Source organism: Heterocephalus glaber, unplaced genomic scaffold, assembly GCF_053883595.1.
Source record: "Heterocephalus glaber isolate CG9 unplaced genomic scaffold, H.glaber_assembly_v1.0 deba00001447, whole genome shotgun sequence".
Classification (NCBI taxonomy): Eukaryota; Metazoa; Chordata; class Mammalia; order Rodentia; family Bathyergidae; genus Heterocephalus; species Heterocephalus glaber.
This window is the reverse complement of record NW_028258299.1, coordinates 7,674,619-7,690,966: the sequence shown is the minus strand read 5'-3', so window position 1 is coordinate 7,690,966 and position 16,348 is coordinate 7,674,619.

Genomic DNA, 16,348 nt, shown 5'->3' with positions numbered 1-16,348 from the left:
TGCTGGTTAGTCATTTGGGTTTCCCCTTCTACAAACTGCCTATTCACAACCTTTGATCTTATTTTTATTATTTCCTGCTTTCTTGTAGCTTTACAATAATTCCTTGTATATTCTAGATATTAATCCCTTGTCATTTTTAGACATCACAAATACTTCCTCCATCCTGTTGTCTGGTGCCCTTATTTATGGTGTTCTTTGCTGTTTAAATCCTTAGTTTTAATCTGATCAAATCCATCAGTGTTTCACCATTTGGATTAGAATTAAAAGGTCCTTCCCTAACTGTAGGTCATAAGGAAAAAGAAATTGGTCTTTTTTGAGGCAAGCTCTCACTATGTAATTCAGGGTGGCCTTGAACTCATGGAAATCCTCTTGTTTCAGCCTCCTGAGTGTTGGGATTACAGGTGCATGCCTCTGTGCCTGACAGAAATACATTTTCCTATATATTTTCTATATATTTCTTTCATTCGCCTTGTAACCACCTCTCACACCGTCTCTTGTACATCTCATACATTGTGTATGGTACAGAAAGGCCTGGAGACCCAGCTGTACTTCTCTCCAGAGCATGGCCCGTCTTTCTCTCACCATTAGCCAAATAGTCCATCTTTTTATCATTTGCGGTAAGTATGTGGGTCTATAATTGAAGAACAAAGTCTCTTCTCCTCCTTTAGTCTTTTTATTCCTGGGCTAGTTCCACACAGTGCTTATGAGAACTTTGTAGAATGTTTGGCATCTCTTTCTCACTTTTTTTTTCAGTACTGGGGATGGCCCCCCCACACTTTTTTTTTTTTTCAAAACAGGGTCTCACTAAGTCATTAAGTCGCACGGACTGGACTCAAACATGTGATCCTCCCGCCTCAGCCTCCCACAGTGCTAGGATTACAGGCATGTGCCACCCTGCCTGGCTTACAATGCTTAGCATCTGACAGAGTAAATAACCCTGTTTATTATTCTTTTTCAAAACTGACTTAATTATGTATAGTTTTTTATTGATATATAATTTTTTTTGAGACAGAGTCTCACTGTGTAGTTCAGGCTGGCCCTGAACTATGTAGCCAAGGTTGGCCTCAAACTCCCAGTGATCCTCCTGCCTCAGCCTCCAAGTGCTGGGATTACAGGCATGCCCAGCTTGTTCTATATATGTTTTAAAATCCATTTGTGAAGGCCAGGGATTTAGCTCAGTGGTTTCACTGCCTGCTGTGCAGCAAGGACCCGAGTTCGATCCCCAGTACCAAAAAAAAAACCCCTAAAATCCATTTGTGAAACACTGCTCAAACTCCAGCTGTGATTTAAATAGAGATTTTCCTGGACTGGTGGGTGGATCTGTGGAGGGTTGGCATCACTGTACCTGGATTCAGCCTATCCATAAAACAGTACCCTCTCCCTCTGCTCGGTGCAGACCTGTAATCCCAGCACTAGGGAGGCTGAGGCAGGGGGATCGCCTGAACTACGAAGCAGACACTGCCTCAAAAAAAAAAAAAAAAAAAAAAAATGATACAGAGCCTTCATTCTGATGGGCAATGTCTGTTTCACGCAGTTTGCCAGGCAGTGGTTGCGTGTTAGGCTGTGCCATCATCACAGAGACGGCTCGGGCTTCGTCCTGTGCCGGGTCCTGTGCCGGGTCATGGGTCTCAAGGCTTGCCCTGAGGGAGGCCTTGAATCACAGGCCCACCTTGCTCCATGGACACGGATTCTGCGTGACCTGGAACTCAGCTCTCTCCACCCCAGGCCTCTGTGTCCCTGTGATACTCCGAGGGGCCTGGGCCTCACCCCGCCCCGCCCCCTTGGGTGCCGCCTCCCGCCCTGGCCCTGGCCGGTGAACACGCACGCACCTTCCGGGGAGCAAGGCCTGGCCCGCAGTGGGGCAGCCACGGTGCACACGGAGTGGGGTGCGTGGGCACGGCGGCCCTCCAGCTGGACACCGGGTGGCCCCCAGACCCCTCTGTGGAGCACAGCACGAGCTCGGAACGCCGACGTCGCTGCCCTCGTTTCCACGGCAAGTTTTCCCCTCCTCAGTCAGAAGGAGGAAGAAATAAACCGTTTTCCCCGGGTCCATTTCCCAGTCTTCACGAAGTCTGCCGTTCGCATCTGTTCCGCCTGGCCCGAGCTGGGCAGGGCTGGACGGGTTGCCCGGCGGAACTGGCTCCCTGCAGTAGGGGGCCCGCAGAGGGGACCTACAGCTCGGAGGAGGGACAAAGCGACCCTGGCTGCGGGGCCGCAGGGCTTCTTGAAATATGTGGGCCAGATGACTTCAACACCTCTAGTTTGTCCCCAGGGTGAAGTTTGCCTTTATAACCTCATTCAAACTCACTATGTAACCCAGGCTGGCCTCAAAATCCAGGTGATTGTCCTGCTTCAGCCTCCTCGGTGCTGGGTTTATAGGCGTGTGCCACCACATCCGGCTTCCAACATGAATTCACTGAGCACCTACAGCATACTCCAGGCAGAGTAGCTGCTACCTCTTTGCCCTGGGTCTATGCAGACCCTGTTCCCTGTCCTGTGCCCCGGAGGAAAAAGCCCAGAAACCTTTAGCTGCTGGGGATGACGGTGGAATTTCAGGCACGGGGAAGTCGGGCTAATGACTTGGCCATCGCTCCACCTCGGGTCCAGGCTTGAGTCCTCCGAAGCCGAGTTTTGGCGTGCCATCTTGATCTTGGACAACACTTCACCTCCCCCGCTCCCTCCGTGGTCAAATGGGGATAAAACCCCTGTTTGTAGGCTGCTGCTAGGGTCAGAGCCTGGGCGTCGACAGCCCCTGGCGCCTAGTAGGTGCGCAATAAGCGCAGACTCTGGGCTTGGGGATGGCTAGGTATCTATCCTGCTTCCCCAGAGTGGAGCCGGTGTCTGCGGGGCCTCCCTGGGGCAGTTCCGGGAGTGCTCGGCCTGGCTTCCCCCTCACTCTGGAGGGAACCTCACTTCCACCCCAAGCCCCAATTCCCCGGATGCTCTGGGGGACCCCTTCGGAGACCGCTGAGACTTCCCACCCCCAGCCCTGCCGCCCTTCCCGGAGCCTGCAGAACAGTTCCCACCTGTGCAGCACCTCCCCACCCCTGCTGCTTTAGAACCTGGAGACGGAAACGCAGGGGGCCGTGTCCACCCTGGCTCACAAGGGCGCCTTCCACGGGCGCCCACTTCCTCCTTCCCCCCCCCACCCCGGGCCAGAGAATGTTCCCTCAAATATTCTCACTGTCATCCTCCATGAAGGCAGGGCTGTGGCTTTCAGGGCATCCAGTTTGGGCTTGATAAATATTCATTTACCAAATGAACGTATGAAGACAGGGCCTCGTGCTGCGCACTTGTATGAATATGTCTGACTGAATGAATGAATTCATCTTTTCAGGCCAAGGTCATATTTTTGAGGCTTCTGAACTTGACCTCCAGTCCTCACTGCAGTCAGTGCTGGGGAACTCAAAGAACCCAGAGGTCGAGGCTGGGAAAGGTGAGGCTCAAGGGTTGAGGCACAGAGCAGATTTCATGCCGGGGCTGTGCCCCCCATATTTGGTGACCCAGGGGACACATTTGGGTCTCAGACAGGGTTTGGACACATTTGGTCTCAGACAGAGCTGTGGGAGTGGCAGGGCACAGCCGGGAGGACCAGACTGCTGGACTGTGGCCTGGGGATGCTGGGCAGCCAGCGAAGGTTCTATGAGGAAGTGGCCCGGCCAGAGTTAGGCTTTGGAAAGGAGAGGTGGGTGAGGGCGGAAGGCAAATTACATTACCTGCGCATTTTTCTTTCTTTCTTTCTTTCTTTCTTTCTTTCTTTTTTCTTTCTTTCTTTCTTTCTTTCTTTCTTTCCTTCCTTCCTTCCTTCCTTCCTTCCTTTCTTTCTTTCTGAGAGAGAGAATTGATGCTTTATTTAAGTTTATAGCATTTATGAAATATATATCGTTTTATAACAAGAAAAGTAAGTTGGAAAGGACAATTTGGGAAAGTTAACATTTTTTTTCAAATGGTTGTTGACTTTTATTTTGTTGCTATCCTTGACTCCTTGTATTATCCCTTTTCCAGAACATTTTTTAAAGTTTCATATAAATATCTATGTGACATTTTTGGCAGATTAAAAACAAAAGAGGGGCTGGGGATTTAGCTCAGTGGTCTCACCGCCTGCTGCACACACAAGCACAAGGACCCAAGTTCGATCTTCGGTACCAAAAAAAAAAAAAAAAAAAAAAAACAAAGAAAACATTGAAAATATTCTGTGCTTACTTTGTGCTTTTATTGTTATCTTCTTAACCTAGTAATAATGAACAGTTGGTATTTTTAATTCTATTTGGTTTTCCATATATATATGTATGCAAAAAACATATATCTATTTACATGTATATGCATTTGTGTATGTGTGTGCTTAATGTATATGAATATATGTACACATATACATGTACATATATGTAAATACCCCATACTAACCAATACATGCTCTTATAAGTTAATTTATAATAAATCTGTTTCATGAACGCACATAGACAACTCTAATAATGCCATAGGATTTATATGTGACTGTTAGTCCAGATTTGTTATGTTTAGTCAACCTTCATAAGCATATTGGAAATAAAATTCACAAGAGGCCATTAAAGAGGATTTTTTTTTTTTTGGTAAAAGAGCTGGACCCACTGGACCAAAATGCATTTTCTCACACTGAATTTTCATATCACCAAGTCAAAACTGAGTTGTTGATCCATTCTCCTCAGATGTCAGGAGAGAAAGACAGCAGCCAAATCCCCAAACGGGCCAGTTTTAGCCAAGGTACAGAGGAAGTTTCGTCTGCTTTGACCTGATCTGTTGCAGCCAGTTTTGAATTCCATTTTGATCCCGTGTTCCTCAAGTTACCAAAACATCAAAGGAGTTGGAACCATTTGAATCAGGCCAAAATTTATCTCTATCTTTCCTGATTCTTCTCTCCAACAAATTTGTGCCTTGGTGCCTTGATTAATCTGTAGTTCTTTCAAGTCTATTCATCTTACATAGCCCTGTTTTCCTCGGCATTCCTCATCTTCCTCTTCTGAGTCCTGCATCACTGCCTGCTCCATTTCGTATGCTTTCCAGACACCCCTGGGCTACTCAGAAAGCTAATGATAGGGATTATAGGGAACGGGAAAGGGGACATTACCAGAACTCCCACAGTGAGCCCTGGTCTCCTGTGAGCCACTACAGCACAAGGCTAATTAGAGAATAAAGACAGGAAACGAAACTTAGAGAAAAGGCTGGGTCATGGGCATGATCAGTGCTGCTCTAGACAGCAAAGACCAAATTGTTGTTGTTGTTGTTGTTGTTGTTGTTGTTTGGCACCAGGGATGGAACTCAGGACCTTGTGCTTTCAGAGGCAGGCATCAGCACCACTGAGCTAAATCCCTGGCCCCAACCTGCACATTTTCCATGTGTGTGGACACCTCTGGGGCCTAGAACTCAAATTCTAACCAGGTGAAAGTGGTTGCTAAGCTTCCTTCAGGCAGTTCTAGGAATATATTAAAATTATTAGGCTGCGCATGGTGGTGCACACCTATAACCCCTACACTTGGGAGGCTGAGGCAGGAGTGTGTTTGAGGCCAGCGTGGGCTTCATAGTGAGTTCAAGGTCCAAAGATTTAGCTCAGTGGTTCCGGCGCCTGCCTCGTAAGGGCAAGGTCCCGAGTTCGATCCCCGGTACCAACAAAACAAACAAACAAAAAAAAAAAACTAGTGAGTTCAAAGCCAGCCTGAACTGCATGGTGAAACCCTATCTCCAAAACCAAAACAAAACAAAACTGGGAGAACAAAAGGAGGCAAAATGTGAAACCTGGGGCCTCAATTAGCACAGCAGTGACCCTGGCCTGAGCCCCAAAGTCATGGCCAAGTGGCTGGGAACTGCAGCTCCAGCCAGGTGACCTGGGTTTGAATCCCAGCTGCACCACTTCGCAGCTATGTGACTTAACAACTCTGTGCCTTGGTTTCCTCTCCTGTGTCATAGGAGTAATAATACTAACCACTTCCAAGGGCTCCAGCAGGTCTACAGGGGAGAGTACAAAAAGCCTTAGTCACCTGCCTGTAATTCCAGCACTCTGGGAAGCTGAGGCAGAAGGATTGTGGGTTCGAGCCCAGTGTGGGCAACTTAGAGATCCTCTCTCCAAAGAAAATAAACAAAAAACTAAAAAAGCCTCAGTAAGAAGCGGCTCCTCCCAGCGTGTGTCCTGCCTGGCAGAGAAGGAAGCGCTTCATCTCTGTTGTCAGAGCCCAGCCAGAAGGGTAGAGTGGCTCTCGAGGAAAGTTGGTGAACAAACCTGGCCCAGGGGACCCTGTTCCGCCTGATGAGTGCCCAGCATTTAGAGAGGCCCTACCTGGGCACGGGGCCTCCTCAGTACATGCCGAACCGGGGTATTTCCTGAGCAAAGTGCCATTGCAGTGAAAATACCATCCCCCACCGGCCTGCGCTTGCACAATCTGCCCACAGCCCTGCGACTTCCTGACCAGGCCCCGTGCAGCCCTGGGGGCCCCATCCTGTTCCCCACTTCAGGGGAGGCCAAGCGAGCCCCCTGTGAGCCTGTTTCCCTCCCTTAAAACTACAGGAAGGGGCTGGGGATTTAGCTCAGTGGTTTCGCCGCCTGCTGCGCAAGAACAAGGACCCAAGTTCGATCCCCGGTACCAAAAAAAAAAAAAAAAAAAACAACTACAGGAAGTCTCTGTTATTCTCGAATCAGACAGCTGGGGGCTTGAATCTCATCCCTACCACCTTCTGATGGCCTGACAGTCCGGACCTCACACTCGGGACATGGGTTCAAATTCTGACAGGTGGCCCTGGAATCCACCAGGGTATTCAGCTTCCTGGACCCAACTCTAGGAACAGTGATGCATTACTGGGGGGAGGACACGGGGCAGGCTTTGAAGGGGAAGCACGGTGCGGGATGCGGAGTACGCTCCAGTCAAGGAGGTCCCTGACCCGCCCATGAGCCCAGGTCTGCATTTGCTTGACCAGAAGAGCACAGCACGGGAGGGCTGCAGGCCCAGCAAAAGACCCAGCACTCTCTGGGACTGTGGGTACCAGGATCCCAGCACCCCACCATGGGAACACCCCGCTGCTCCGGGGAAGGAACTGATGGCCCAGTGCGTAGCTCTCCGGGAAGCAGGGGCCGCACTGCCCAAGGGTACAGTGCAGCCAGAGGGGAGGCTTCCCTGCAAGTCTGGGCAGACTGCAGAACTGTGAGCAAAACACAGGACATCGTGGTTGGGGTTTTTTTTGTTTGTTTTGACATTGGAAATTGAACGTAGGGTCTTTGCACTGAGCTACATCTCCAGCCCTTTTTTGATTTTTGGTGTTGAGACAGGGTCCCACCAAATTTCCCAGCCTGGGCTCGAACTTGGGATCCTCCTGTCTCGGCCTCCCAAGGTGCTGGGATCGCAGGTGTGCACCACCACATCTGGTGGACCTCAGTTATTTGAAGCTGCTCAGTCTTGAGATGGTTTATTACTTAGTAAGAAATAACCAGAAGAGTTAAGGTCAGTGAATAGACATTTAACACTTGAAAAATGGAAATAAGCACATAAGCCAGATGTGGTGGCACACACTTGCAATCCTAGCACTCAGGAGGGAGGCTGAGCCAGGAGGATCACAAATTTGAACCTAGCCTGGGTAATTTAGTGGGACCGTCTCAGAAATACAGAAAGAAAATGAGAGGGGAGGGGAGAGAAAGAGAAAAGAAAAGAAGGAAGAGAAAAAGAGGGATGGATATGAAGCACTTTGGCACTCAGTAAACTCCTACTACACCATTGCCTTCCCCTAGGCAGGAAGAGCTACATATTTTGTGGGTCCCAGTGAAATCTGGAAATGCAGAGCTCCCTGTTTTAACATTATCAGTCATTTTCCAGATGGTGACCGCGGAGCATCAAACCAAGCCCAGGGCTCTTCTGAGTGTGGGGCCCTCCATCACTGCAAGTTTGCAAACTGCCGAGGGACAGAACCTCTGCTCCTCTGGTACCTCATCTCCTCTGATTACAGCTCTCGCAAAGCTGCCTGGTAAACAAGGACCCACCTCTCTTAGCAATTTTTTTTTTTTTGAGACAGGGTCTCACTGTTGCCCAGGCTGGCCTCAAAGTCCTGGGCTCAAGCAATCCTCCCACCTCAGCCTCCTGAGTAGCTAGAACTACAGACATGTACCACCGTACTCAGCCTCTGCTAGTTAATTCTGACACCATATTTTTTGCTTGTTTTTTTTTGAAACAGGGTCTCACTATGTAGTTCAGGCTTGCTTCAAACTCACTACGTAGCCCAGGCTGGCCTTGAACTCCTGCTGATTCTCCTGCCTCAGTCTCCCAAGTGCTGGGATTACAGTTGACACCATGTTTTTAAGGAGAATGAAAATCACCAAGTCAGGCTGGGGATTTAGCTCAGCGGCACTGCACCTGCCTCGCACGCACAAGGTCCTGAGTTAAATCCCAGTACTGGGGAAAAAAAACAAATTAAACCAGCAAGTCATCTTTCCCACTCCACTCCCTGGGATAGAGTGACTGTCCCCTCAGCCAGAGCACAGCAGGGGAGCAAGGACAAACAGAGAAACCCCTAAGGAGCTGAGGCCCACCTGTGGCATGGAGAGGCACATTCCTGACTCATCCTCCTTGGAGGACCCTGCAGTTGGGCAGAAGGTGGGACACGGAGTCCCCGAGAAGGTGAAGGGTGCTGCGCCTGTCAGGCTAAGTGTTCCTGCCCTCAAGAGTCACGCCAGCCTTTGTTTCAGGGCATGTCGAAGGCCTGAATCTGAGCCCCGACTGGATATGCCCGCCTGCCTGCCAGCAAGACTACCTAAAGATGGAAAAATGAATTTATTCACAATTTGGCCACATTGAGAGCACACAGAAGTACTCCGATTTATGGAAGGGGCAGGACTGATGTGCATGTGTAGGGCATTCAGGCTGTGGCCACCAAAGGCCCAGGAGGTGTCGAATCTTCTTTGGTACCAGGGCTAGGGGATGGCAGCTTCTGCTCTCAGCATGAAGAAGTTGTAGAAGTAGCTTGCTCTGTAGCCCAGGCTGGCCTCAAACTCTCAGCCATCCTCCTGCCTCAGCCTCCCAAACTGGGATTATAGGTGTAGACCATCACACCCTAGTTTCTGAAGGTCTATTTTTTAAAAATAAATTTTATTTTATTTTATCCCATTCCCCACTCAAGCCCCTTCCCCTATGTACAAAAGCTTTGTTTCCATTTTATCCTTCTATTCTCACTTTTTTCTTGTTCCTTCCTTCCTTTCTCCCTCCCTCCTCCCTTGTTCCCCTTCCCATTTGAACACTTTCTTCCCATTTCCCAACATCCCTTATACATCTCAGTCCTTATTTCCACATTCAGTTTCTCAGACCAGAGAAACAATGTGGTATTTAAACATGTGTGTCTGATTTATTTCACTTAAGATTATGGTCTCAAGGTGCATCCCTTTAGCTATAAATGTCTGAAGCTCATTCTTCTTTATGACAGAGTAGTACTCCATTGTATTAAAAAAAATCACATCTTCTTTATCCACTCTTCAGTTGATGGGCATTTGGGCTGTTTCCAAGATTTAGCTATTACAAACTGTGCCACTATAAACATGGATGTGCATATATTGCTGTGGTAGGATGCTTTTAATTCTTTCAGGAAGATACTAAGAAGAAGTATAGCTGGGTCAAATGGAACTTCTACTTTTAGTTTTTTTAGAGATCTCCACACTAATTTCCACAGTGGTTGCACCAGTCTGCACTCCCACCAGCAGTGGAGAAGGGTTCATTTTCCCCACAGCCCCTCCAGCATTTGTTATTGGTTGATTTCTTGATAGCAGCCATTCATTCTGGAGTGAGAGGGAATTTCAGTATTGTTTTAATTTGCATCTCTTCAACGACCAGTGATGTTGAACATTTTTTCATATATTTATTTGCCATTTCTAATTCTTTATCTCAGAAGTGTCTTTTCATTTCAGATGTCCATTTTTCCAATGGGTCTTCAAATTTGAGGGATCTGATTTTTTTTTAGGTTTTTTTTATATATTGTAGGTAATAGTCCTTTATCCGAATAGCTGGTAAAAAAAAAAAAAAAAGTGGGTTGTCTCTTCACTCTGTTGGTGGTTTCTCTCGCTGTGCAAAAGCTTTTTAATAAGATGAGGTCTCAGTTGTTGAGTCTTTGTAGTATTTCCCACGTGGTTTAGGTTTTGTTCATGAAGTCTTTACTTACTCCTATTGCCTCAAGTGGTCTACATTCTCTCTTCCAGCAGATTTAGGGTTTCTATTTTCATATTTAGATCTTTGATCCATTTCAATTGTAGGATAGTGTGTGGTGAAAGATATGGGCCTAGTTTCAATCCTCAGCATGTGGAAAGCTGATTTTTCCAGCACCACTTGTTAAAGAGGCTGTCTTTCTTCTAATGAAGGTGTTTGACCCCTTTGTCAAAGAGAAGGTGGCTGAGTGTGTCTGGAGCTGTTTCTGCATCTTCTAGTCTGTCCCATCAATCCCTGGGTCTGTTCTTTTGCCGGTACCATGCTGTTTTTATCACAGTGCCTTTGTAGTATTGTAATGGCAGACTTACAGTCCACAATGTGGCAGCGCTTAGTGGTAGAGCAAGATTGGGCCAAGAAGAATGGAGAACGCACCCAGAGGTTGGAGGCAAATGTACAGCTTTATTTTTATCTGGAAATTCATCTACTGCAGTGTCTGTGAGATCTGCTTTTGAGGAGGTATGAATTTATGGAGGCATTTTGTTGCCTTGATTTCGTATGATTCTTGTGTGTGTTGAATATTGTAAATCAATTGGGATAGAAAATTCTCTCACTATAGTAGAGATCTCTTTAGTAAGTGGATTTCTTCCTGGGATGTGCCCTTAGCTTTGGACATGACTCAGCGCACAGGCACCTACTCCACCTATTCAAAATGTTAGGGTCAGTCCCTATGGCTGCCTCGAGGAAAGACAACAACTTTTGGTAATAGCAACATCCAAAGAGCCAATCATATGTCAACATATGATTTAAAACTTGTTTAAAAAGTTTTCAAGTCTTTCAATAACCCAGGAAAGTGAAGGAATAGTATTGATGGAAAGTAGGCTGGGAAACAGGAGAAAAAACAAAAAATGGGGACATTAAAATGAAATGAAATAAAACAAAAATGACAATAAATAGGTTTTGATGCTATTATTTTTATGTTTGGACTGGAGGGGGTGTGAGAGGAAGTTTGAGAGATTATATGTGAGGGAGAGGAAGAGGAAAAAAGGAAACAAAAGAACAAAAAGGAAATAAAAGGAAGGTGCAAGAAGCTTTATGGGGATGGGACCAATTAATGAACTCCCAGTAACCCAGTGTCAGAAGACTCAAAAGTGACCCTTAGTGAGGGCCAACCCAGTAGGCCATTGTAAGTCACTGCAGAAACCGAAACAATAATCAACACCCACACACAGTTGTATACACAGTTAGCTGGGATTACAGACATACTTCTTTGTGCCTGGTTTAAATTTGTCTGTTCTGTCTGCCAGCTCAGATTTACTCTTGGCTGTTCATAGTGACTATTTCATTTTTGTTATTGTACCTTCCAATTCTTTAATTTGAGTTTGATCCATCTTTAAAAAATCATTTCTAGTTTTATTGGTATTCTCTGTTTGATGAAACATTATGTCCTAGTTACTTTTCTTGTTGCTGGGACAAAATACCTGACACCCACAAATTAAAGGAGGAAAGGTTTATTTTGGCTCACAGTTTATAAAGCCTTCAGTCCACAGTCAGCTGGTTCCAAGGCAGGACAGAATGGTAGAGGGACATGGCAGGGGGGAGTTGCTCACAGCATGGCAGCAGGGGGACAGAGTGAGTGAAGGTAGGAGCAGGGAAGAGCCAAACTTTCAGGTTACGTCCCAAGTGACTCACTTCTGACCAGATCCCAGTGGATTAATCCACCAATCATAATCGTGCATCCATGACCCAATCACTTCCTCAAAGCCCCACCCGTGAGTGCATGAGGCTTCGGGAGAACATCTAGATATAAATCATAACACATTATGATCACACTTGACTTATTTAAGTGTGACTTTCTTTAGTTTTTATAGTAGCTGTTTTGAAATCTCTATTAAGTCTGACATTTGGACCCCTGATAGGCAATTTCTGTTGCTTATGTTTCTTTCCTTTGTATGGATTATACTTTCCTCTTTCTTTGCATCTCCCATAATTTTGTTGTTGTTATTGAATATTGAAAGTTTAAAACATTTTTTTTAAAAAAATAAAATATTTCTTTTTTTGTTAAATTCCTTTAATGGTACACTGTAGGTATACAATACATTTACATTTCTCATTGGGAATTGTACCTTTACATGACGCATCTTGCTTATTTTTTTCCCATTCCTAGCCCTCCCTTCACCCTCTCCACCCTTCCCTATTTACAAAGACTTTATTTCCATTTTTTCCATTTCTCATCATTTTTCCTTTCCCTTCTTTCCTTTCCCCTGCCCCTCCCACTACCTCTACCCCTTTGGACCTTTTCTTCCTATTTTGCATTATCAATTATTCATTCTAAACATTGGTACATTTTAGGTATACAATATAATGACATTCATCATTGGAAATTTGCACCTTTACATAGTCTCTCTTGGTTCTTATTTTTCACCCTTGCCCAGCCCTCCCTTCAACCCCTCCAGTCTTCCCTATTTACAAAGATTTTGTTCCTATTTTTCCATTTTCTCATATTAATTCCATTCCCTTCTTTCCTTTCCCCTAGCCCTCCCACTTCCTTCCACTTTGCCTCTTTTCTTCCTATTTCACATTACCTATTATATATTTTAGTCCTCCTTTACACTTTCAGTTTCTCACACCAGAGAAACTATTTGATATTTATACATGTGTGTCCTATTTATTTCCCTTAAGAGTATCGCCTCAATGTGCATCCACTTAGCTATAAATGTCTTTTTCTCATTTTTTATGTCTGAGTAGTACTCCATTGTATAAAAAAACCACATTTTCTTTATCCAGTCTCCAGTTGATGGGCATTTGGGCTGCTTCCAAGTTTTAGCTATTACAAACTGTGCTGCTATGAACATGGGTGCACATATATCACTGTGGTATAATTCTTTTTAATTCTTTGGAGAAGATCCCCAGCAGTGGAATAGCGGGGTCAAATGGGTCTTCCAGTTCTAGTTCTTAGAGGTATCTCCATACTGATTTCCACAGTGGGTGCACCAGTCTACACACCCACCAGCCGTGGAGCAGGGTTCCTCTTTCCCCACAGCCCCGCCAGCATTTGTTATTGGTTGATTTCATGATAGCAGCCATTCTTTCTGGAGTGAGGTGGAATCTCGGCATTGTTTTCATTTGCATCTCTCAAATGACCGGTGACGTTGAACATTTTTTTCATGTATTTATTTGCTATTTCTACTTCTTTGTCTGAGAAATCTCTATTGATTTCAGATGCCCATTTTCGGATTGGGTCTTTAAATTTGGGAGGTCTGATCTTTTTAAGTTCTTTATAGATTCGAGATAGTAGACCTTTGTCTGAGGAAAAGCAGGTGAAGATTTTTTCCCACATTGTGTATTGCCTCTTCACACTGCTGGTGGTTTCTCTTGCTGTGCAGAAGCTTTTTAATAAGAAGAGATCCCACTTGTTGATTGTGCTAGTTCACGGGCAACTGAGGCTTTGTTCATAAAATCTTTTCCTACACCAATGTCTTCAAGAGTTCTACCTAACCTCTGTTCCAACTGGTTCAGAGTTTCTATTTTAATATTTAGATCTTTAATCCATTTTGATTTTAGTGTAGTGCATAGTGAGAGATATAGGTCTAGTTTTAATCTTTGGCAAGTTGAAACCCAATTTTTCCAGCACCATTTATTAAAGAGGCTATCTTTCCTCCAGTGAGGGTGTTTGGCTCCTTTATCGAAGATGAGATGGCTGAGTGTATCTGGCATTGTTTCTGCATCTTCTAATCTGTTCCACTGGTCCTCAGGTCTGTTCCTTTGTCAGTACCATGCTGTTTTTTATCACAGTAGCTTTGTAGTATAGTTCCAAGTTGGGCGTTGTGATACCCCCTGCCATGTCTCTGTTGCCTAGTATTGCTTTTGCTATTCTGGTTCTCTTCTTGTTCCAAATAAATTTTTGGATTGTTTTCTCAAAGTCTATGAAGTATGCTGCTGGGATCTCAATTGGGATTGCATTGAATCTAGATATCAGTTTTGGAAGTATGGCCATTTTCACTATATTAATCCTTCCTACCCAGGAGCAGGAGATGTCTTTCCATTTTCTGATATCATCTTCAATCTCTCTTTTCAGAGTGCTATAGTGTGCAGAGAAGAGGTCTTTGATTTCTTTTGTTAGGTTGATTCCTAGGTATTTCAGTATTTTGGATGCTATTGTGAGAGGAATTGTTCCCTATTTCTCTCTCGGTGAGTCTGTCATTGGTGTACAGGAAAGCTATTGATTTTTGTGTGTTGACCTTGTAACCAGCTACTTTACTGAATTTGGTTATTAAGTCTAGAAGACATTTGGTGGAGTTCTTGGGGTCTTCTATATAGAGTATCATGTCATCTGCAAATAATGACAATTTGACTTCTTTGTTTCCTATCTTTATTCCTTTCATTTCTTTCTCTTGTCTAATTGCTGTGGCTAATGTTTCCAAAACTATGTTGAACAGGAGTGGTGATAGTGGACATCCTTATCTTGTCCTGATTTTAGTGTGAAGGATTTCAGTTTTGACCATTTAGTATGATATCAGCTGTTGGTTTTTCATAGATGGCTTTTATCAGATTGAGGTAGAGACCATCTATTCCAATTTTTTGTAGGGTCTTTATCATAAATGCATGTTGGATTTTGTCGAATGCTTTTTCTGCATCTATTGAGATGATCATACGGTTTTTTGTACTAGGCTCTATTGATATAGTGCATTACATTGATTGATTTGCATATGTTGAACCATCCCTGCATCCCTGGGATGAATCCCACTTGGTCAGGGTGTATGATCTTCTTGATGATCTTCTGCATTCTATTTGCCAGTATCTTATTAAGGATTTTTGCATCTATGTTCATCAGTGAGATTGGCCTATAGTTCTCTTTTTCGGTTGAGTCTTTCTCTGCTTTGGGGATCAAGGTGTTGCTTGCTTCCAGGAATGAATTTGGGAGTATTACTTCCCTTTCAATTTCACTGAAGAGTTCAAACAGTAGTGGAATGAGCACTTCCCTAAATTTCCTGTAGAATTCAGCAGTGAAGTCATCAGGACCTGGGCTTTTCTTAGTTGGTAAGTTTGTAATTACATTTGCAATTTCATTGATTGTTATTGGGTTGTTTAGAATTTTTAGGTCTTCTTCATTCAGCTTTGATAATTCATATGTATCTAGGAATCTGTCCATTTCTTATGTGTTTTCCATCTTATTGGCATATAGGTTCTGGAAGTAGGTATTGGAGATCCTCTGGATTTCTGCTGTGTCCATTGCAATTTCATCCTTTTCATTCCTAATTGCATGGATTTGGGCCTTTTCTTTCCTTTTTTTGATAAGGTTGGCTAAGGGTTTGTCAATTTTGTTTATTCTTTCGAAGAACCAACTCTTGGCTTCATTGATTTTTTTGTATCATTCTCTTAGTCTCCATTGCATTGATTTCTGCTCTAATCTTTATAATTTCCTTCCTTGTATGAGCTTTGGGATTGTCCTGCTCTTCTTTTTCTAGAAGCTTGAGGTTCAGCATCAGGTTGTTAATTGGGCTCACTCTCTTTCCCTAATATTAGTATTCACTGCTATGAATTTCCCTCGTAAGACTGCTTTGATTGTGTCCCATAGATTCTGATATGTTGCATTGTCATTGCCATTTAATTGTGGGAACTGTCTGATTTCTTCTTTAATTTCCTCTGTGACCCATTGGTTGTTCAGAAGTGTGTTGCTCAATTTCCATGTGTTTATGAAATTCTTGCAGCTTCTTTTGCTATTGATCTCCAATTTCATCACCCTATGGTCTGATAATACACAGGCAATAACTTCAATTCCTTTGCACTTACTTAAACATGTTCTATGAGTTAGTATGTGGTCTATTTTGGAGAATGACTTGTGTGCAGCTGAAAAGAATATGTATTCTGATTTTGTGGGGTGGAACACTCTGTAAACATCTGTTAAATTCATTTGTTCAAGAGTTTGTTTGAGTTCTAGTATTTTGTTGCTTATTTTTTGTCTAGTTGATCTATCTATTTGTGACACTGGGGTACTGAGGTCCCCCACTACTATTGTATTAGTGTTTACTTGATTTTTCATGTCAATTTATATTTGTTTTATGTAGTTGTGTGGACTAGTGTTTGGTGCATATATATTTATGATTGTCATCTCTTCCTCTTGGATTCTTCCCTTTACAAGGATATAGTGTCCTTCTTTGTCTCTCTTAATCAGTGTTGGTTTGAAATCCACTTGATCTTCAAAGAGG